Source organism: Lissotriton helveticus, chromosome 2_1 (genome assembly GCF_964261635.1).
Source record: "Lissotriton helveticus chromosome 2_1, aLisHel1.1, whole genome shotgun sequence".
NCBI lineage: Eukaryota > Metazoa > Chordata > Amphibia > Caudata > Salamandridae > Lissotriton > Lissotriton helveticus.
The window spans coordinates 786,154,829-786,176,998 of NC_136059.1; the positions used below are offsets into that span (position 1 = coordinate 786,154,829).

The 22,170-nt window shown below is 53.2% G+C and overlaps 1 protein-coding gene across 4 annotated transcripts in view; it reads left to right on the forward strand.

The window, feature by feature from the left end:
- APC (APC regulator of Wnt signaling pathway) overlaps positions 1-22,170 on the forward strand; it is an 897,802-nt gene that overhangs the window by 191,658 nt on the left and 683,974 nt on the right. For all 4 annotated transcript variants that reach the window (XM_078675503.1, XM_078675505.1, XM_078675507.1 and 1 more), the window contains exon 3: positions 17,641-17,713. The gene's annotated coding sequence lies outside the window, so the exon portion shown is untranslated. The remainder of the gene's footprint in view (positions 1-17,640; positions 17,714-22,170) is intronic.

A 22,170-nucleotide genomic window follows, 5' to 3' on the forward strand; every position in this document is an offset into this window, starting at 1 on the left:
ATGTGGTGGTGGATGTGGTGATGGTGGAGGTGGTGGTGGTGGATGCGGTGGTGGTGGATGGGGGGGTGGTGGTGGTGGATGGGGTGGCGGATGTAGTGGTGGCGGATGTAGTGGTGGTGGATGTGGTGGTGGTGGGTGTGGTGGATGTGGTGGTGGTGGGTGTGGTGGATGTGGTGGTGGATGTGGTGGTGGATGTGGCTTTGGATGTGGCGGTGGATGTGATGGATGTGGCGGTGGATGTGGCGGTGGATGTGGCGGTGGATGTGGTGGTGGATGTGGTGGTGGTGGATGTGGTGGTGGTGGATGTGGTGGTGGTGGATGTGGTGGTGGTGGATGTGGTGGTGGTGGATGTGGTGGTGGTGGATGTGGTGGTGGTGGATGTGGTGGTGGTGGATGTGGTGGTGGTGGATGTGGTGGTGGTGCATGCGGTGGTGGTGCATGTGGTGGATGTGGTGGTGGTGGATGTGGTGGTGGATGTGGATGTGGTGGTGGATGTGGTGGTGGTGGATGCGGTGGATGTGGTGGTGGTGGATGCGGTGGATGTGGTGGTGGTGGATGCGGTGGATGTGGTGGTGGTGGATGCGGTGGATGTGGTGGTGGATGCGGTGGTGGTGCATGTGGTGGATGTGGTGGTGGTGGATGTGTTGGTGGATGTGGCGGTGGATGTCATGGTGGATGTGGAGGTGATGGTGGATGTGGTGGTGGATGTGGTGGTGGATGTGGTGGTGGATGCGGTGGTGGATGCGGTGGTGGATGTGGTGGTGGTGGATGTGGTGGTGGTGGATGTGGTGGTGGTGGATGTGGTGGTGGTGGATGCGGTGGTGGTGCATGTGGTGGATGCGGTGGTGGTGCATGTGGTGGATGCGGTGGTGGTGCATGTGGTGGTGGATGTGGTGGTGGTGGATGTGGCGGTGGATGTCATGGTGGATGTGGAGGTGATGGTGGATGTGGTGGTGGATGTGGTGGTGGATGTGGTGGTGGATGTGGAGGTGGATGTGGTGGTGGATGCGGTGGTGGTGGATGCAGTGGTGGATGTGGATGTGGTGGTGGATATAGCGCATACTTATGGCATGACTAAAAAAAAAGCAAGCTGGTTCTGAGACGCTGCGGGCTCTTAACGACTGAGATGGAAATCAGCAGCATTCCTGGATTTCTTAAAGTTTGCCGGAGGGGAGGGGGGCCGTGGGCTTTGCAGCACTCATGAGGCGGTTTCATACATTTTGGTTATCCATTCGTTGTGGGCAAGAGATGGGGAGATTACCAGTGACGGAGGGCGCAGACCTTTGCAGCTGTGAGCGCATTCAATTAATGAAAAAAGAAAAGAAGACACGGTCGGCCGGCCGTGAAACTGTAAGCACGGCCGGCCGGACGTGAAAAAGCCTTTGATGCAGCAGGGGGTAATTAGGGGATGGGGAGATTACCAGTGACGGAGGGCGCAGACCTTTGCAGCTGTGAGCGCATTCAATTAATGAAAAAAGAAAAGAAGACACGGCCGGTCGGCCGTGAAACTGAAAGCACGGCCGGCCGGCCGTGAAAAAGCCTTTGATGCAGCAGGGGGTAATTAGGGGAGGAGAATGGCTGGGCTGAGGCAGAACGTAAAGCCTTTGATGCAGCAGGGGGCGGAGCGGGAAGAGCTGCTGGCGGCACCAAGGTGACTATTTGATGCTGTGCACGCGCATTTTAACCAATTGCGCTTGCGAATTGAGTTAAAAGTGCACATGCACTGCATCAAATCGCCAGTCTAGGTAAGCTCTGTTTAAGCCCCTATAGTCTCGCTCTGCTCAATGCGCATGCACATTGACAGGCGAGACCTAAAAATATAAGTTTGATTATTTAATAGGAAAAGCACCCTGTTTCTCCCTTAATAATATAGATGAAGCTTTCAGGAGAGTTATGTTTGTGAATAGATTAGGCTTCTCAAACAAGTAGCTCGCAAGCTACTGGTAGCGCTCAAGCTACATGCAAGTAGCTCCCTTGTGTGCATCCCATCCAAAGTGCTGAGTTTCCAAAATAGACTTCAAGCTGATGTGTGAGCAATAAATCATATGGGAAGACGTATTACTACATTTGCCACTTTCATGTAAGGGGCATTGCAACTGTGACTGTTATATCACCCATGTAGAGGCATTCTAAATTGGCAAAGCCTTTTTTTACATTACTGCTGGTGATTGCTGCTAGTAATCTTGCATATTGAGACCACTAATGGTAACTTGTATGACGTGGGCACTAATATGACCCTTATAATTATAATATCTGAAAGAAACAGGTTAGTATTAGATTCCTTACCTTAAAATATCCCCAGGCGTCAGTCTGGATCCGGAAACTTTTGCGTAGCAGTACCCCTGCGCGTCGGTAGGCGTCGTCTGCAGGCGTCCCCTGCGGCTCCGCGTCCGTCGTTAGCGTTGTGCGCCGTGATGACGTCGCTGGAGTATATAGACGCCGCCTCCGCGCGCTGACGTCAGTTCTTCTTCTTTTTTCCGCGCCAGTTAGCGCAGATCCGAGAAGTGCAGTACTCTGGTCTTTTGACCAAAGTTTTTTCTGTGAATCCTTGATTCTTCTTACGGTGCCGGTAGGATGCCCGGTTTTAAGAACTGTGACGATTGTGACCGCACGATGTCGGTCACGGATCATCACCGACTCTGCCTCCGGTGCCTGGGCCCCGACCACGCCGTGGACGACTGTGTCGACTGCCGGGCCCTGACGTGTAAAGCTAGGCGGGAGCGGTCCCGCAAGCTACTCGAGCTGCGGGTGTCGGCCCCGCGTCGAGAGCAGTCCCGGTCCGGCCGGAGGTCGAGGGAGCCGTCGCGGAGCCGCCACGAGCGCTCCGGAAGTCGTCACCATTCCTCTGGTTCCTCAGGTAGGAAACACAAGAAGTCGGGGCGTCGTCATCGTACCCCCGACTCCCCCCATGCGGCCGGGGGTTCGGGTGGCCCCACCCCCGCGGCTCCGCGTGAGTCGCCGGCGCGGCCTGCTCCATACCCTACGGTCCCTGGGCAAGGCGCGACGCCCGGGGAGATAGAGGAGTTCCTCATGGCCATGAGGGCACTGTCTCCTCCGACGGGGCCTACGGCGCCTTCGGGCCCTGTGCTTCCGTCCGGGGGCCCTAGCGGTTCGGGTGCTCCTGCCTCGACGCCGTCAGGTGCTCCGGCGCCGCCGACGGCTCCGACCCCGGCGCCGCAGGGACCCTCAGGGTCGACGCCGGCTGGTCTACCGGCCTTTCCGGCGCCGATTCCATCGGGGTTGCCCCCGACGCCACCCCCGCCCGGAGCCGGCGCCGCCCCCATACCCTCTACGACTCCGGACGCGGAGTCGGACCGGCGTCGCCCGACGCCGAATCCGACGCCGATGGGGCCTGTGGACCCCGGGGAGCCGGTCTACATTGTTGATTCCGAATATGGTGAATATGTAGATTACGGAGAGGGTTGGGAGGGGTCTGAGGACCCTCTGTCACGCGAGTGTCAGTACAATGTGGACTGGACAGGTGATTTGGGTGACGCCAGTGGTCTGGATGACTCTTCTAACCCTGGCTTTGTCTCGCCTCCTAACGTGGCTTCGGAGGAGGGGGCTGCTTATTCAGTGGTGCTGATGAGGGCTGCCAAGGCCTTACACCTTGAGCTCCCCGTCGCGGCCGTGAGGCCTAACATCCTCACTGAGGTCTTCAAACCGCAGTCATGCCCACAGGAGCCACTGCTGCCGTTCAACGAAGCCTTGTCTGACGTTCTTTTGGGCACGTGGTCCAGGCCCGCTTCAGGTTCGCCTGTTGATAGGAACGTGGCCAGACGCCACCGTCCGTGTAAGGATGACCCCAAGTTCCTGTCAACCCATCCCACCCCTGAGAGTCTGGTGATCCAGGCCATGACTTCCCAGACCGCATTTCCGTCGGCCCCGCCCGACCGGGAATCCAAGAGGTACGACCAGTATGGAAAAAAGGTCTTCTCGTCCCTGAGTTTGGGACTGCGGTCTTGCAACACCGCATGCCTCTTGGGCCGCTACTCCCACTCTCTGTGGGATACGGTCGCGGACCTGCTGCCAGAATGCCCGCAGGAGGTACGGGCAATGCTCGGCAAGGCTATGATTGAAGGCCGAGACGCAGCAAAATACTCCATCAGGTGTGGTCTTGATACGACCGACTCGCTGGGCAGAGCGATGTCCACGACGGTGGCGATTCGTCGCCACGCCTGGCTGAGGTCCGCCAACTTTTCGGCAGATGTCCAGAATGCCTTGATGGACATGCCGTTCGATGGCAGTCGCCTGTTTGGCGACAAAGCGGACCACGCGCTGGAGCGCTTCAAGGACTCCAGGGTCACGGCCAAGTCCTTGGGTCTCTCGACCCAGCGCCAGCAAACGGGTTCGTTTCGCTCCTTTCGTGGCCAAGGAAGGGGCGGTCCCACACGTGCTGCCAGCCACGCGCCGCAACACATTTCTCAACGCGGTGGCGGCCGAGGAATCCGCCGTGGAGGCGGTCGGGGACAACGGCGAGGTCAGACCACACCTCCCCCCGCAGCATCGGCCTCCAAATCCTCCTAGTCCGTGCTTTCAGGCCCATGTGACGCCAGTGGGTGGTAGGGTTCGCCATCACCACTCCCGCTGGCGCGCAATCACATCGGACAGGTGGGTGCTGCAGCTCGTCCGAAGGGGCTACTCCCTCCCCTTCGAGACCACTCCTCCAGCCATGCCACCGCAGAACCACCGTGTGTCGGGGGACCACTTGACACTTCTGCAGGAGGAAGTTACGGCCCTCTTGGCCAAGGGGGCCGTCGAGCATGTTCCTGGGCCAGAAGTAGGGCGTGGTTGCTATTCCCACTACTTTCTGGTACCCAAGAAGGACAAAGGGGGCCTACGTCCTATCTTGGATCTACGGAACGTCAACGGCTTCCTCCGGAAGGAGAAGTTCAAGATGTTGACTTTGGCTCAGGTCTTGGCTGCTCTAGACCCGCTAGACTGGATGGTAGCGTTGGACTTGCAGGATGCGTATTTTCACATCCCCGTCCTGCCAGCCCACCGGCGTTACCTGCGGTTCACGGTAGGCCACGAGCACTTTCAGTTTATCGTGCTCCCATTCGGCCTTACCAGCGCCCCATGGGTGTTCATAAAGGTGATGGCGGTGGTCGCAGCCCATCTGCGCTGGTTGGGGGTTTCAGTCTTCCCCTACCTGGACGACTGGTTGTTGAAGGCGGGCTCGCCCCAGACAGTCGTCCACCACCTTCAGATGACGGCAGACCTCCTGCACGAGCTGGGGTTTTCCATCAATGTGCCGAAATCACACCTGTGTCCCTCTCAAAAGCTCCTTTTCATCGGAGCGGTTCTCGACTCGGCGCAGTTTCGGGTTTATCCTCCGGAACGGCGAGTCCGGGATATACAGGCTTTGATTCCCATCTTTCAGCCGTTATCCCGTGTTTCGGTCAGGTTGACGCTGCGGCTGCTGGGGCTGATGGCTTCCTGCATCCTTCTGGTGCATCACGCCCGGTGGCGGATGCGGGCTCTGCAGTGGGACCTGAAGTTTCAGTGGGCCCAGCATCAGGGCAACTTGTCCGACCATGTCTTGATCTCGGAGGGCACTGCGAGACAACTGCAGTGGTGGCTTACGGACCGCGATTGGGTCAGAGGCAGATCCCTCTCACTTCCCCAACCGGAGCACGTGGTTGTGACGGACGTGTCCCTCCAGGGCTGGGGAGGCCACTTGGGAGAGGCGGAGATCAGAGGCATCTGGTCTCCGGCGGAGTCCCGGCTCCATATAAACCTGTTGGAGCTGCGGGCGATCCGTCTAGCACTGAAGGCATTCCTCCCCTTTGTCAACGGGAGTGTAGTGCAGGTGTTCACGGACAACACCACCGCCATGTGGTACTGCAACAAGCAGGGCGGAGTGGGGTCGTGGACCCTTTGCCAGGAGGCTCTGCGTCTCTGGCAATGGCTGGAACGTCAGAGCGTGACTCTGACGGTTTAACACCTGGCAGGTTCTCCGAACGCCAGGGCGGACTAACTCAGCCGTCGGTGCTCGGTGGATCACGAATGGCGTCTGAACTCGGACGTGGCGAAAGGCCTCTTTCTGCAATGGGGAGAGCCTTGGTTAGATCTATTCGCCACAGAAGAGAACGCGCAATGTCATCAGTTCTGCACGTTGGAGTTTCCAAGACGGCACTCGCACGGCGACGCCTTTCGGCGCGCGTGGAGTTGCGGTCTATTGTACACCTTTCCGCCTATACCACTTCTGCCCAGAGTGCTGAAGAAGATCAGGCGCGACCGGGCCCAAGTTATCCTTGTGGCTCCGGACTGGGCTCGAAGGTACTGGTATCCCGAGCTACTCAGCATGTCAGTCGGTCCCTCGATCCGCCTGCCCCTTCTGGAGGACCTTCTGTCGCAGCAGCAGGGGACGGTCCTCCACCCGAACCTGTCCAGTCTCCACCTCCATGCGTGGCGATTGAGCGGCGACAGTTGAGGCCATTTGACTTGCCTCCTGAAGTTTGTGATGTGATTCTGGCAGCCAGGCGTCCCTCCACAAAGTCGGTATACGCCTGCCGGTGGAACAGATTTGTGGCATGGTGCACAGCAAAGGCTGTGGACCCTCTTTCTGCCCCTCTCTCCGAGGTTCTCCTCTTTCTTCTCTCTCTTGCCCAGCAGGGCTCTGCTCTGGGCACTATCAAGGGCTACCTTTCTGCCCTTTCGGCCTTTCTAAGGCTGCCTGATCAACCTTCTTTGTTCAAGTCCCCTATTGTAACGAGATTCTTGAAAGGCATCACGCACATGTATCCACCTGTTCCGTTTGTGATGCCTCAGTGGGACTTGAACCTGGTTCTTACCTTCTTGATGTGTGCTCCCTTTGAGCCACTTCATTCCTGTCCTCTCCGTCTACTGACTTTAAAGACTGCCTTCCTGGTTGCCATCACCTCTGCCAGGAGAGTGAGTGAGCTCCAGGCTCTTTCTGTCAAACCTCCTTTCATGTCCATTCATCCAGACAAGGTGGTTCTGAGAACTAGACCTTCTTTCCTGCCCAAAGTAGTCTCTGCTTTTCACATCGGGCAGTCCATCACCTTACCCTCCTTCTTCCCGCCTCCGCATCCTTCAAAGGATGAAGAGCGGCTCCATCGTCTGGACCCAAAACGTGTGCTTTCATTTTATATGGATCGCACTCGCCAGTTCCGGGTGGAGGACCAACTGTTTGTTGGCTACGTGGGTGCGAAGAAGGGACGGGCGGTGCATAAACGGACCATCTCTCGGTGGGTCGTCCTGTGCATCAAAGCGTGCTACTCTTTGGCTCGGAAGGAGCCTCCTGTTGGGCTGAGGGCCCATTCCACTCGGGCCACGGCGGCTACTACTGCCCTGGGCCGGGGAGTCCCCCTGCAGGACATTTGTCAGGCGGCTACGTGGGCCTCGCTGCACACGTTTGCAAGGCACTACTGCCTGGACAGTCAAGTCCGGAGGGATGGCTTCTTTGGCCGTTCTGTCCTCCAGGACTTTCTGGTGTAAGCTGTATTGGTTCGCAGACCCACCACCGGGGTTGGTATTGCTGGGGTATCTATTCTAAGGTAAGGAATCTAATACTAACCTGTTTCTTTCAGATGAACAAGTTACTTACCTTCGGTAACGATATATCTGTAAGAAACAGTAGTTAGTATTAGATTCCTTACCGCCCCGCCCATCCTCCCAGTTCTGCGAACTGATACATAGGGTTAAGGTCATCCCCTTCAGGGCCCTAGTTTCGCATGGCACCAGTGTTGGTTCTTACATGGCTCTGCGTGTTCTGGCGCGGAAAAGCTGTGTGCAAAGTATTGACGTCAGCGCGCGGAGGCGGCGTCTATATACTCCAGCGACGTCATCACGGCGCACGACGCCAACGACGGACGCGGAGCCGCAGGGGACGCCTGCAGACGACGCCTGCAGACGACGCCTACCGACGCGCAGGGGTACTGCTACGCAAAAGTTTCCGGATCCAGACTGACGCCTGGGGATATTCTAAGGTAAGGAATCTAATACTAACTACTGTTTCTTACAGATATATCGTTACCGAAGGTAAGTAACTTGTTCATTAGTACCTCACAATGATTTTCATTGAACATAAGTAGCTCTTATTACACAAAGGTTGGAGACACCCGACACAGACTTTTATACTTTTAAATGAAGCCATATGTGTGGGCCACCATCGATATAATATGTTCTATTTTATTGTCAAATATTGATTGATAGATTGTATTAATCTTTAGATTTCACCATTATATGCTAATACCTAATGAATGAAAATAAAACCCTTTAACTCACACTAATTCCCTTTATTGACTGAACTAAAAGTCTTAATGATTTATTGCTATGTAGATGATTGCTCCTTACTTCTCCTTATCGACAAACAAAGGTCCAGTGGTGGGGGTTAATTAATGATTACACCTGAAGATTGAGACATAGAAAACCCCCAGTTTAAAATTGCCCTTGTCCCTTAAGCCCACAGCCTGAACTTGAAGATTAAAAGAGTTTGCAGTTTCAAAGGCAGTCCTACTGGTGGAGGTATATCATTAGGGTATGTGTCGTCATTTTCTGATTAGGAGTCTGTCAATATGCTGAAGTTGTGTATTTTGTGGTATGGTAAAGTCTATAGAATAGTTGTGTTTATGCTTAGATGATAAGCAGTTTAAGATTGAGTATTGCCCCTGGAACGCTCTGCTGTCAATACAGTCATCTTTTCAATAGCTTTCTCTCGGTACAATCATCCAGGATGACCGATTTAGTAGTGCTTAGACATTCCTTAAAGATTATTCAAAAGGGTCATATAACAGTTCAATTGATCGTCCTGAAGATGGTTTAACGGATGCAAACATCAACAAGACCGAAACGCCGACAACTGCATCTACTTCCTTTTTTTGATTGTTTTTCTCATATAGTGTTTTCTGTTTTGTTCCGATTCATTGCTTTATTAATGTATTTGTGTTTGGAATAGACGGTCGCATTAATGATTCTGAGGTGTTAACAGTACAGAATCCTCTTGTAAACCTCAGTCATTTATGTGCTGCTCTTACTTTGTGTACCCTTATCATTTATATCACATAAATTGGTTTTTTGAAGAATTCACTCCTGTGTTATCAGTATCTTTTATAGATCCTTTAGGAAGTAAATAACAATTGAATTGTAGATTGCTGAACTGCAGGTTACCAGTTGGAACCTGAACATATTATCACATGAACTGCTTAACTAAGTACGCCTAAATAAATCCCTTGTATGCTCATTTTCCCGTTAATAGTTGAAAGTGGTTGCAGAATTTGATGTCTGTATTGAGAGATGTGCATAGTGATGGGACATCCCCTTACAGTGAGGGCCCCTCACTCAGTGGAAATACTGCTCATCCATACAAAAACTTAGTATTTGACAAACAGCAGCTTACAAAGTATGAACAACAAATGCTTGCCGTTGAAAAGATGTCAAATACTCAATCCAGCTACATTGCCTTGGTTGTCCTAGGGTGAAATTGCTGAAAATGACAACCTGGATGCGCCAAGCCAAGACTAGACATTAAAAATGAACCCCTCGATGAATGTAATCTTTGTCGACAGCTCCTGTCAAAGAGACAAGGAGGGAACTTTGAGAGTAGCTTCTCTTCTGCTATCTGCACAATTCAAGAAGTGGTAGAAGACGCCTAGCTTTGAGGTATTACCTCTGCACAAGTGGCAGAATTAATTGGACTTACAAGAGCTTGCTATCTTTCACCTCAATTGAGAGTGACTATATTTATAGATGGTCATTACGGCTTCGGTGTGGTCCATGATTTTAGATATTTATAGTCACAAAGGGGATTTCTGAAATCATCTGGCTCACTCCGCTTCTGCACAAATGAATTTCTTATTAAACAGCCATTCACCTTTTAACCTGTTTCACTATGATAATAGCCTGCATCATAATCTAATGGTTAAACATTTGCAGGGGTTCTGGTTTGACATTCCAACTACCATACCAGATATTATTTCATGATCTGGTACTAACTGATGACTTCGCACATCGGGTTGACAATTGTTTTGCTGTCAAAAGGTGAAACTATGAAGCAGGTCTCGTGAAGCAGATAATCATTTAACTTTGGTATCCAAACCCAGCAATCCTTGTTGCAGATGTATATTTAATTTGAGTGTTCTAGTATCTAATATTGAATGTAATAATCCTGACTGCTACATAAATGAATTTGTAGTGATGATCAATCAGCAGTGGAAACACGTGATGATATTGGTCGACTGGAAAAAAACTTTAAAAAAATAACTTTGCCCATTGTTGTAATAAGTGCATTAAATAATTTAGTTCTGTTTATACTGTGTATACACTTACGGTTGCTTTCTTCGTGTAAAAAATGATTATCCTTACAGTAAGTATCTGAAAGAAACAGGTTAGTATTAGATTCCTTACCTTAGAATATCCCCAGGCGTCAGTCTGGATCCGGAAACTTTTGCGTAGCAGTACACCTGCGCGTCGGTAGGCGTCGTCTGCAGGCGTCCCCTGCGGCTCCGCGTCGTCGGCGTCGTGCGCCGTGATGACGTTGCTGGAGTATATAGACGCCGCCTCCGCGCGCTGACGTCAGTTCTTCTTTTTTCCGCGCCAGTTAGCGCAGATCCGAAGAGCAGTACTCCGGTCTTTGACCAAGTTTTTTGATAACTCTAACCCTTTCGGTGCCGGTAGGATGCCCGGTTTTAAAAGTTGTGACGGGTGCGACCGCCTGATGTCGGTCACCGACCACCATCGACTCTGCCTCCGGTGCCTGGGCGCGGACCACGACGTCGAGTCCTGCGTCGACTGCCGGGCCTTGACGAGTAAGGCTAGGCGGGAGCGGTCCCGCAAGCTGGTCGAGCTCCGGATGTCGGCCCCGCGTCGAGAGCGGTCCCGGTCCGGCCGGAGGTCGAGGGAGCGGTCGAGAGAACGGTCGCGGAGCCGCCACGAGCGCTCCGGAAGTCGTCACCATTCCTCCGATTCCTCAGGTAAGCGACACAAGAAGTCGGGGCGTCGTCATCGCACCCCCGACTCCCCCCGACGCTCGCGCGATGCGGCCGGGGGTTCGGGTGGCCCCACCCCCGTGGCTCCGCGTGGGTCGCCGACGCTGCCTGCTCCATACCCGTCGGTCCCTGGGCAAGGCGCGTCGCGCGAGGAGATAGAAGAGTTCCTCATGGCCATGAGGGCGCTGTCTCCTCCGACGGGGCCTACGGCGCCTGCGGGCCCGGTGGTCCCGTCCGGGGGCCCGAGCGGTTCGGGTGCTCCTGCCCCGGCACCGTCGGGTGCTCCGGCCCCGGCGCCGCCGTCGGCTCCGGCCCCGGCGCCGCTGGGCCCTTCAGGGTCGTCGCCGGCTGGTCACCCGGCCTCTCCGGCGCCGATTCCATTGGGGCAACCCGTGGTGCCGCCTCCGCGCGGCGCCGTGACTCCGACGCCGGTTCCGGCTGGCGTCGGGGCTCCAGCGCCGGCTCCGGGCGGCGCCACCCCCATTCCCTCTCCAATTCCGGACGCGGAGTCGGACCGGCGTCATCCGACGCCGAGTCCGGCGCCGATGGGGCCCATTGGCCCCGAGGAGCCGTTCTACATCGTTGAATCCGAGTATGGTGATGATGAAGATTATGGAGAGGGTTGGGAGGGGTCTGAGGACCCTCTGTCACGCGAGTGTCAGTACGACGTGGACTGGACAGGTGACTTGGGTGATGCCAGTGGTCTGGACGAATCTCCTAACCCTGGTTTTGTCTCGCCTCCCACTGTGGCGTCGGAGGCTGGGGCTGCCTACTCTGTGGTGCTGATGAGGGCTGCCAAGGCCTTGAGCCTTGAGCTCCCCGTCGCAAAAGTGAAGCCTAACATCCTCACCGAGGTCTTCAAACTGCAGTCATGCCCACAGGAGCCTCTGCTGCCGTTTAATGAAGCCTTGACGGACGTTCTGTTGGACACGTGGTCCAGGCCCGCTTCAGGTTCGCCTGTTGATAGGAGCGTTGCCAGGCGCCACCGTCCGTGTCCGGACGACCCTAAGTTCCTGTCCACCCATCCCACCCCTGAGAGTCTGGTGATCCAGGCCTCAACATCCCAATCCGCATTCCCGTCGGCCCCGCCCGACCGGGAATCTAAGAGGTACGACCAGTATGGCAAGAAGGTCTTCTCGTCCCTGAGTGCGGGACTGCGGTCTTGCAATACCGCATGCCTCTTGGACCGCTCCACCCACTCTCTGTGGGATACGGTCGCGGAGTGTCTGCCGCAATGCCCGCAGGAGGTACGGGACAAGCTCGGCCAGGCTATGGTTGAGGGCCGAGACGCGGCGAGGTATTCCATCAGGTGTGGTCTTGATACGACCGACTCGCTGGGCAGAGCGATGTCCACGACGGTGGCGATTCGTCGCCACGCCTGGCTGAGATCCGCCAATTTTTCGCCGGATGTCCAGAATGTCTTGATGGACATGCCGTTCGATGGCAGTCGCCTGTTTGGCGACAAAGCGGACAACGCGCTTGAGCGCTTCAAGGACTCCAGGGTCACGGCCAAGTCCTTGGGTCTCTCGACCCAGCGCCAGCAAACGGGTTCGTTTCGCTCCTTTCCTGGCCACGGAAGGGGCGGTCCCACACGTGCTGCCAGCCAAGCACCGCAGAACACTTCTCAACGCGGTGGCGGCCGTGGATTCCGCCGTGGTGGCGGTCGGGGACAGCGGCGAGGTCAGGCCACACCTCCCCCCGCAGCAGCCTCCAAATCCTCCTAGTCCAAGCTTTCAGGCCCATGTGACGCCAGTGGGTGGCAGGGTTCGCCATCACCACTCCCGCTGGCGCACTATCACATCGGACAGGTGGGTGCTGCAGCTCGTCCGAAGGGGCTACTCCCTCCCCTTCGAGACCACTCCTCCAGCCATGCCACCGCAGAACCACCGTGTGTCGGGGGACCACTTGACACTTCTGCAGGAGGAAGTTACGGCCCTCTTGGCCAAGGGGGCCATCGAGCGCGTTCCTGGGCCAGAAGTAGGGTGTGGTTGCTATTCCCACTACTTTCTGGTACCCAAGAAGGACAAGGGGGGCCTGCATCCTATCTTGGATCTACGGAACGTCAACGGCTTCCTCCGGAAGGAGAAGTTCAAGATGTTGACTTTGGCTCAGGTCTTGGCTGCTCTAGACCCACTAGACTGGATGGTAGCGTTGGACTTGCAGGATGCGTATTTTCACATCCCCGTCCTGCCGGCCCACCAGCGTTACCTGCGGTTCACGGTAGGCCACGAGCACTTTCAGTTTATCGTGCTCCCATTCGGCCTTACCAGCGCTCCACGGGTGTTCACGAAGGTGATGGCGGTGGTCGCAGCTCATCTGCGCCGGTTAGGGGTTTCAGTCTTCCCCTACCTCGACGACTGGTTGTTGAAGGCGGGCTCGCCCCAGACAGTCGTCCACCACCTCCAGATGACGGCAGACCTCCTGCACGAGCTGGGGTTTTCCATCAACGTGCCGAAATCACACCTGTGCCCCTCTCAAAAGCTCCTTTTCATCGGAGCGGTTCTCGACTCGGCGCAGTTTCTGGTTTATCCTCCGGAACGGCGGGTCCGGGATATTCAGGCTTTGATTCCCATCTTTCAGCCGTTATCCCGGGTCTCGGTCAGGTTGACGCTGCGGCTTCTGGGACTGATGGCCTCCTGCATCCTTCTGGTGCATCACGCCAGGTGGCGGATGCGGGCTCTGCAGTGGGACCTGAAGTTTCAGTGGGCCCAGCATCAGGGCAACCTATCCGACCACGTCCTGATCTCGGAGGGCACTGCGAGACAGTTGCAGTGGTGGCTTACGGACCGCGATTGGGTCAGGGGCAGATCCCTCTCCCTTCCCCAACCGGAGCACGTAGTTGTGACGGACGCGTCCCTCCAGGGCTGGGGTGGCCACTTGGGAGAGGCGGAGATCAGAGGCATCTGGTCTCCGGCGGAGTCCCGGCTCCATATCAACATGTTGGAGCTGCGGGCGATTCACCTAGCACTGAAGGCATTCCTCCCCTTTGTCAACGGGAGTGTGGTGCAGGTGTTCACGGACAACACCACCGCCATGTGGTACTGCAACAAGCAGGGCGGAGTGGGGTCGTGGACCCTTTGCCAGGAGGCTCTGCACCTCTGGCAATGGCTGGAACGTCAGGGCGTGACTCTGACGGTTCAACACCTGGCAGGTTCTCTGAACGCCAGGGCGGACGAACTCAGCCGTCGGTGCTCGGTGGATCACGAATGGCGTCTGAACTCGGACGTGGCGAAAGGCCTCTTTCTGCAATGGGGAGAGCCTTGGTTAGATCTATTCGCCACAGAAGAGAACGCGCAATGTCATCAGTTTTGCGCGTTGGAGTTTCCAAGACGGCACTCGCTCGGCGACGCCTTTCGGCGCGAGTGGAGCTGCGGTCTGTTGTACGCCTTTCCGCCTATACCACTTCTGCCCAGAGTGCTGAAGAAGATCAGGCGCGACCGGGCTCAAGTTATCCTTGTGGCTCCGGACTGGGCTCGAAGGTACTGGTATCCCGAGCTACTCAGCATGTCAGTCGGTCCCTCGATCCGCCTGCCCCTTCAGGAGGACCTTCTGTCGCAGCAGCAGGGGACGGTCCTCCACCCGAACCTGTCCAGTCTCCACCTCCATGCTTGGAGATTGAGCGGCGACAGTTGAGGCCATTTGACTTGCCTCCTGAAGTCTGTGATGTGATTCTGGCAGCCAGGCGTCCCTCCACAAAGTCGGTATACGCCTGCCGGTGGAACAGATTTGTGGCATGGTGCACAGCAAAGGCTGTGGATCCCCTTTCTGCCCCTCTCTCCGAGGTTCTCCTCTTTCTTCTCTCTCTAGCCCAGCAGGGCTCTGCTCTGGGCACTATCAAGGGCTACCTTTCTGCCCTTTCCGCCTTCTTACGGCTACCTGATCAGCCATCTTTGTTCAAGTCCCCTATTGTACTGAGATTCTTGAAGGGCATCACGCACATGTATCCACCTGTTCCGTTCGTGATGCCTCAGTGGGACTTGAACCTGGTTCTGACTTTCTTGATGTGCGCTCCCTTTGAGCCGCTTCATTCCTGTCCTCTCCGTCTTCTCACTTTAAAGACGGCCTTCCTGGTTGCCATCACCTCTGCCAGGAGAGTGAGTGAGCTCCAGGCTCTTTCTGTGAAACCTCCTTTCTTGTCCGTTCATCCTGACAAGGTGGTTCTTAGAACTAGACCTTCTTTCCTGCCCAAAGTAGTTTCTGCTTTTCACATCGGGCAGTCCATCACCTTACCCTCCTTCTTCCCGCCTCCGCATCCTTCAAAAGATGAAGAGCGGCTCCATCGTCTGGACCCAAAACGTGCGCTTTCGTTTTATATGGATCGCACACGCCAGTTCCGGGTGGATGACCAACTATTTGTTGGCTACGTGGGTGAGAAGAAGGGAAGGGCGGTACAGAAACGAACCATCTCTCGGTGGGTCGTCCTGTGCATCAAAGCATGCTACTCTTTGGCTCGGAAGGAGCCTCCTGTTGGGCTGAGGGCCCATTCCACTCGGGCCACGGCGGCTACTACTGCCCTGGGCCGGGGAGTCCCTTTGCAGGACATTTGCCAGGCGGCTACGTGGGCCTCGCTGCACACCTTTGCGAGGCATTACTGCCTGGACAGTCAAGTCCGGAGGGACGGCTTCTTTGGCCGTTCGGTCCTCCAGGATTTTCTGGTGTAGGATTGTATTGGTTCGCAGACCCACCACCGGGGTTGGTATTGCTGGGGTATCTATTCTAAGGTAAGGAATCTAATACTAACCTGTTTCTTTCAGATGAACAAGTTACTTACCTTCGGTAACGATATATCTGTAAGAAACAGTAGTTAGTATTAGATTCCTTACCGCCCCACCCATCCTCCCCGTTCTGCGAACTGATACCTAGGGTTAAGGACATCCCTTTCAGGGCCCTAGTTTCACATGGCTCTGCGTGTTCTGGCGCGGAAAAGCTGTGTGCAAAGAACTGACGTCAGCGCGCGGAGGCGGCGTCTATATACTCCAGCGACGTTATCACGGCGCACGACGCCGACGACGCGGAGCCGCAGGGGACGCCTGCAGACGACGCCTACCGACGCGCAGGGGTACTGCTACGCAAAAGTTTCCGGATCCAGACTGACGCCTGGGGATATTCTAAGGTAAGGAATCTAATACTAACTACTGTTTCTTACAGATATATCGTTACCGAAGGTAAGTAACTTGTTCTTTGAACCTCCTTCCTGATTCACAGAATCACGAATTCACTGATTTCAACCCTACTAGTGTGATTTGCTTAAGTGGAAATTTCTCCGGTTTGGCAGAACATCTGCATAAGCAAATCTATTTCTATTGTTGTGTTTTAAGCATTTCTACGTAGTTCAATCATGGATAGCTGTTGAACATTCGCAAGCTCCCAGTTTTGACTGTATTCATCAACAATTTGCTGGCTGTTTTCCAACGCCTAACACTATATTGATTTACTTATGCTAAGTGATGAGTACATGCATTTCCATTTTCATGGTGGGCATGTAGAGGGAAATGTCATTAAATTGAAAAGAGAATCATCGGCAGGATTTCACCATAGTGCCGAACTTCTATGCAAGTCCGACATTTACTTGATATGTAAGAATAACGGTACAGGAATACCGTTCTGGTTTTGTTCCCTGGCAGTTGTGTGAACTGAGCCCTTGATGCTGATCTTTTGCCTTGTTGAATGTTTCAATGGAAGAGTTATCACTGTCTTCATTTTTATAGATTGCCTTTCTTATCTTTATAGACTATCTTTCTTTCTCATAATTACTTGTTGAAAGGGTGCCAAGTTGTTTTTAGACTCCGTAAGAATGTTCTTACAGAAATGCACACTTGCCGTCACGGTTTGATTTGGCTCAGTCGCCAGTAGCATTTGTTGTCCGCAGATAATTTGGTTTATTACTACTTAAAATGTTTGAAATGTTGAAAGGTTCTTGATGTGTAGGTTGTGTAATTTTATGGACCATTTGTGAAAGATTTGGGCATATTTTTAATGTTATTATGGAGATGGGTATTTGTATACATCTATCTTAATCTGTAAACGGTAGATATTGAAGAAAGCAATGTGTTTTCTGTCTGTATATATTTTTAAAAGTGGATAAATACAGAAAACTGGGATTCGTTTAAGTGACTCTCTGTACTCTTTAATGAATTTTAGCCCAACAGCTGAGCAGAAGGACAGCATGGGAAGTTAAAAAAACTAAATGAAATTTATTTAAATACTGACATATGCCAACATATATTTGTTGTCTAATGCTAATATTTAACAGTGGATGTATTGTTATGTAATATTTGGCAGCTTAAATAGCTACAACACGACAGACATCAAAGTATGACTGCATGCCTATCAGTTAAATAAATATGGAAAAATAAAATTTTACGACTTAATTTATCCACAAAATACTACATAAATATGGATAAATACAGATAAAATGGCCCAAAAATAGATATGGATGAATACAGACGGAAATGTAAAAAAAAAAAAAATACCATAAAACCGGAAGCCCTAATTATGAAATAGTTGTGTTGTAATCATTGTTCAGTATTTGCCTCTCCAGCTGATTGGTGGGTTTGATTCCTGGATGCCCCCTGTAATAAGACATTCTCTTATGGGAGGGCTGTGTAAACTAATCCTTTTGCTACCTATCACACACATTTCACAATAAAAGAGCAACATATGTGATGTATCTTCTCTTTCTTTGCAGGTTCTGCGCTCTCAAATCAAGGACCCTTCTCTAGTTTCACATGTGGAACCATGCGTCTTGAGTTAAGCTAGAGGTGTGTGTATTTTTATACCACTGTTGTTAAAAATGCTTCCCTTTGCTTGACTTCATAAGCGTTTAATGCATCAGATTGAATTTCTTCTGTGGACTGCATAGTCACTTTTTCTTGGGAACTTCAGCGTCTGAATGCCACCATCAGAGTCGAACTGCATCTACGCCAGTTGTTTGCTATCTCCTCTGTGAGTGTCTGGTTGTGACCGGTATTTATGTTTACTGGAAATTAACACGAAAGGGTCCAAAGTCCCCACACTATCTCAGTCGGGAGTTGGGTTCCACTTTGTTTTTGCTGGTCCTTTATAAGTGTGTTTTTGATACATTGGTCTTGAAGAGACTGATTTACAAAGCCATTTATGCACTTACAATGAATACAGGTTGGTGTATTTGGCAGAGTTTGAGTGTTAATTTGTTTTGTATTTCCAAAGTGCACTTGCAAAGTGATTTAGTCACTTTAATTTACAGCTGGATGGTGTAAAAATACACAGGATAAAAACAGCATTGTGGTGGGGGGAGAACTTTTGAGGGTTGAGTATGCTCTGGGGAACGTAGGTGAAGAGCAACAATCTAGCATGTTGTTAGGTTTTCTCAAACTTTTGATAGGACATATTCACTTTCACTCTTGCCACACCAGCCCCACCCTAAAAAACATTTAAAACTCTCTATTGTCCAAGACAGGATTTAACCTGTATGCAGTGTGTGACTGGGGAAGGGTAGCCCTATATTAGTGCAATTTCTATTGTTACATTTATGCATGTGTAAATGTACACTGTATATCTTTAGAGGTGAACAAATATAAGTTATGGGTCATGTGGAGTTCAACTATACAATGATGTATAGGAGTCTGTGATGCACAGGTCCAGCGTGGAGTTGTGGAATCTTTATTGACGCCAATATAGTGAGATCCCTTAGCAAGATCAAGGGACAGGTTGGATGAAAGTACCAAACTGTGTGGAATTTTGTTTGGTCGTGTGCTAATAGTTTTTGGTAGGATCCACGTGATCATAGATCCTGTCGCACGACCCTTTTCAGAAATCGGGCTGCGCAACAGGCACCGAGCAACAGGACAAGCATTAATGCTTCTGTTATTGACTTCAGAAGTGGACATGAAGGAAAAGTAAAACAAGACCTCTAATGTACAGAACTCATTTAATTTCAAATTCCTACTGTGTTAAATGAACTTCACCTCACCTTTTGTGAGCCCCGTTTCTGTGCAAAGTTCAGTCCAGTGCCATTCAGTGCCTTCTTGCAAGCACACTTGCCTGTGCATCCAGCTTATCCTTTGCAGCCACACTTTACAAGTACATCACATACCCTAGATTCTACTGGTAGTGCTGTCCATAATGGGGTCCAGGAAGGACTGTCACAGTCTATTTGCCACCCCATCCCTCCGGAGTGGGTAGTTCCTGCTGAGGTACGTCACATGTGGACTAGATCCCTGCTTGGTAAACCGCACGCTTTGTATGAAGAGCAAACTGTATTGGTGGGTTTGCTTCCATTGTCTTGTTTTGCTTACAAAACATTTCTCTGCGGGCTTCATTCACTGACTCTAGTCGACTTGTTCTCTGGTACATGATTACGGTGAAGCACTCAGGAATTCTAAAGCGGCCACTCTGAATGTCCACTCCTAGAGAATCGATTCCTGGCATTGTTGGCGAAGGCTGCTGTAACTACGAATAAGATTTCCAGGCCATCCATCCTGATTTCTTCCCTTTTCCAAGGAATGCAGAGACAGTGTCACCGCCTGTGATGCTGTGAAACACTGACAAGGCTGTGGAATGCTCCTTTCCTAAGGTCTGAGCAATGACATTAATGTGATTGTATGTAAAGTTCCTCCCTGTGCCGAATGCAACCCAGATACTAGCTTTGAGACACTAGTCTTGTAGCTGGTGAAACTATCCTTTCAGAATCACTACGACATTGGTGTCCACAGTGTGCACCAAACAAGACACATAGCCTTGTTGCTGGGCATGTTGTACATGTAAGACCAGTCTTGTATCTGCCTCTTTGTGGCTACAGGCTGGCATGGATACGTTACTGCCCTTGACCAGAAAACAGTATACTTATGTTGTTACTACTTCCTTGTCAGGGGGGAATTCACTGCTCTCGATCTTCTTGGCCAGGAGTGTGAGGGAACTCCTGTTTGTTTTCTGCATCACACAAGACATTCTGCTACTGTCCTGGAGTCTTATTTTGACTTGCAACCTTTCTTCTCTTTCCTTTTCATCCTTTCTCTCTGACAGAGAATTTGATGCTGCCTTTTACATACCTGTCCCAGACAATGTACACCCTTCTTGAGCAATCAAGCTGCTGCACTATATAAGGTATGAAAACCTCCATGGCATAGTCTTTAACAGTCCTGACACCTGCAGTTGGCGAGAGGTGCAACACAGCAGCACCATTGAACACCTTCACATCAAAGAAAGTTGGCACATCTGTCTTTAGCCGTTTTTTTCCAAAGACGACAGCTCAGGAGCAAGATATTGAACGTTCACCTTTGTTGATGGCTGTTCTTCATCCAGTTCTTCCATCTTGGCCAACAACACAGTTGCATCATCCATGTCATTAAATTCAAGTAGGTTTGATGCTTCTTTGTCTGATATCTTTACCAAACATTTCATTAGGTCAGACTTATTCCCACAACAAAGCTTTGTTTTATCAGACCAGGATGGTGGAAGTGAGTGGTTTTCATGACTGAAGGAAGTTTTCATATCAGACGTCCGGTGTTATACAACAATGTGCAGTCTCCAGAAGAGGTTGGCATCTGTCTTTAGACTTTGCAATCTTGTATACTTGTTTGCCGCTGATATTCGTAGCAGGATACTTGAACAGTCGGAGGGTGTTCTTCTTAATTGGGTCATGAATAGACCTTTCACGGGGGGCGTGGCTTGGGCGCCGATGTAGTCGGAAGAGGGACTCCGGAGCTCCTCCGCAACCGCCCCTCACAGCCAAACATCCTGACCCCCGAAATCAGAACGCTGGCCCCCGCCTAGCATCGGAAGGCCTGGGGAGCGTAGGGGCACAGACTGGGGGTGTTGGATGCCCCCGAATCCGCTGAGAACGTCCTCTTTTCCTCACCGGAGCGCAAAATGGCGGCTGAGGTCGCGGCTCGGGCTGCCTGGTGAAGGCGGGCTGCCGGCAGAAGGAGGCTCCCTGAAGTGGCGGACCCCACGGTGTCTGGAGCGGAGCGCCCTGCACGCTCTGAGAAGTGGGGTGAGTGGACCGGCGAGGTGGCTTGGAGGAGCCCTGCGAACGCTGAATTCGCGGGCCGCCTGACCCTAAGATAGCGGCGCCCGTATGAATACCCCGGGCCCTAGACGACTGACCACACACGTGAAAGGCCTGCGGATTCCCCCCCCCCCCCCCCCCCCCCCTTCCCCCCTTTGTCGAGGAGTTTACCGGAATCTGGACCGGGGGTGCTGGAGGCCCCTGTACCGGGGGGGGGGGGGGGCACGACGACCACCACTGACGGTGGCTGGGAGCTGCTGAAGGCCGGGGACCGTCTGGGGCCGGGGAGACGTCTGGAGGACGGGGGGCGCCTTCGCGGGAGGCCCACACATCTTTGCCACGGCCAGTGAGTTGCCCATAAAACCCCTGGTGCCCTGAGACCACCGGTGCCTCTGTTGCCTGCTACGCTGGGTGCCCCCCGGGGGGGACAGCTCGGCGGCCCCATCTTCCGCCTCAGTCTTGGCGGGGCTCACGGAGGTCCTGCGGGGAGTGGACCCAGAACTTAGAGAATCTACCCCTTGAGCCGGAGGGTGCCCCCTGCTGTCCGCGAGCCGGCCTCCCCACTGCACGGCTGATTGCTGCGGAGGACGTCTGCGTCGGACGGGCCCTGGAGCCCCCCCCGGAGGTCCCTGGCTGGGACGGTCTTCCTGCACTGACTTTGTCACAGCACCCACGATCGAAGGAGTGGGAGTGTTCCCTGCCGCGGGCGACGGAGGGGCACGGACCTGGTGACGGGGCTCCCCTGTGGAAACAACTGTGGGCTGACGGGCCCGGCGCACTGGGCCTGACTGAGCGGTTTGGAGCGGACCCCGGATACTTTCTGCAGGATGGTCCGGGGGACCAGAAGGAAGGGATTTGATGTACTGCGGCTGGATGACCCGGGTCACACGATGCCGGGCGGAGAGGAAGCATCTGGCTCTGGAGGCCCAGCCCCGACGCGGGACCTCTCCCTGAGTGACATTATGCAGGCCATTGTGGCATCGCGGGAGGCCCTGGAGAAGCGGATGTACGCCATTGGCACCGACCTGTCCCTTCTGAAAGATGACCACAGGAAGTTGAAGGAGCGAGTAACGACCACGGAGGCGACCATGAAGGATGTTCCAGGTGACGTGGCCACACTGAAGGCCTCACTGGCGGAAGTGGCGCAGAAAGTTCGGGTGCTGGAGCTCAGGGCCGAGGACAGCGAGGGATGCTCCAGACGCAACAACCTCCGCCTCGTGGGAGTCCCGG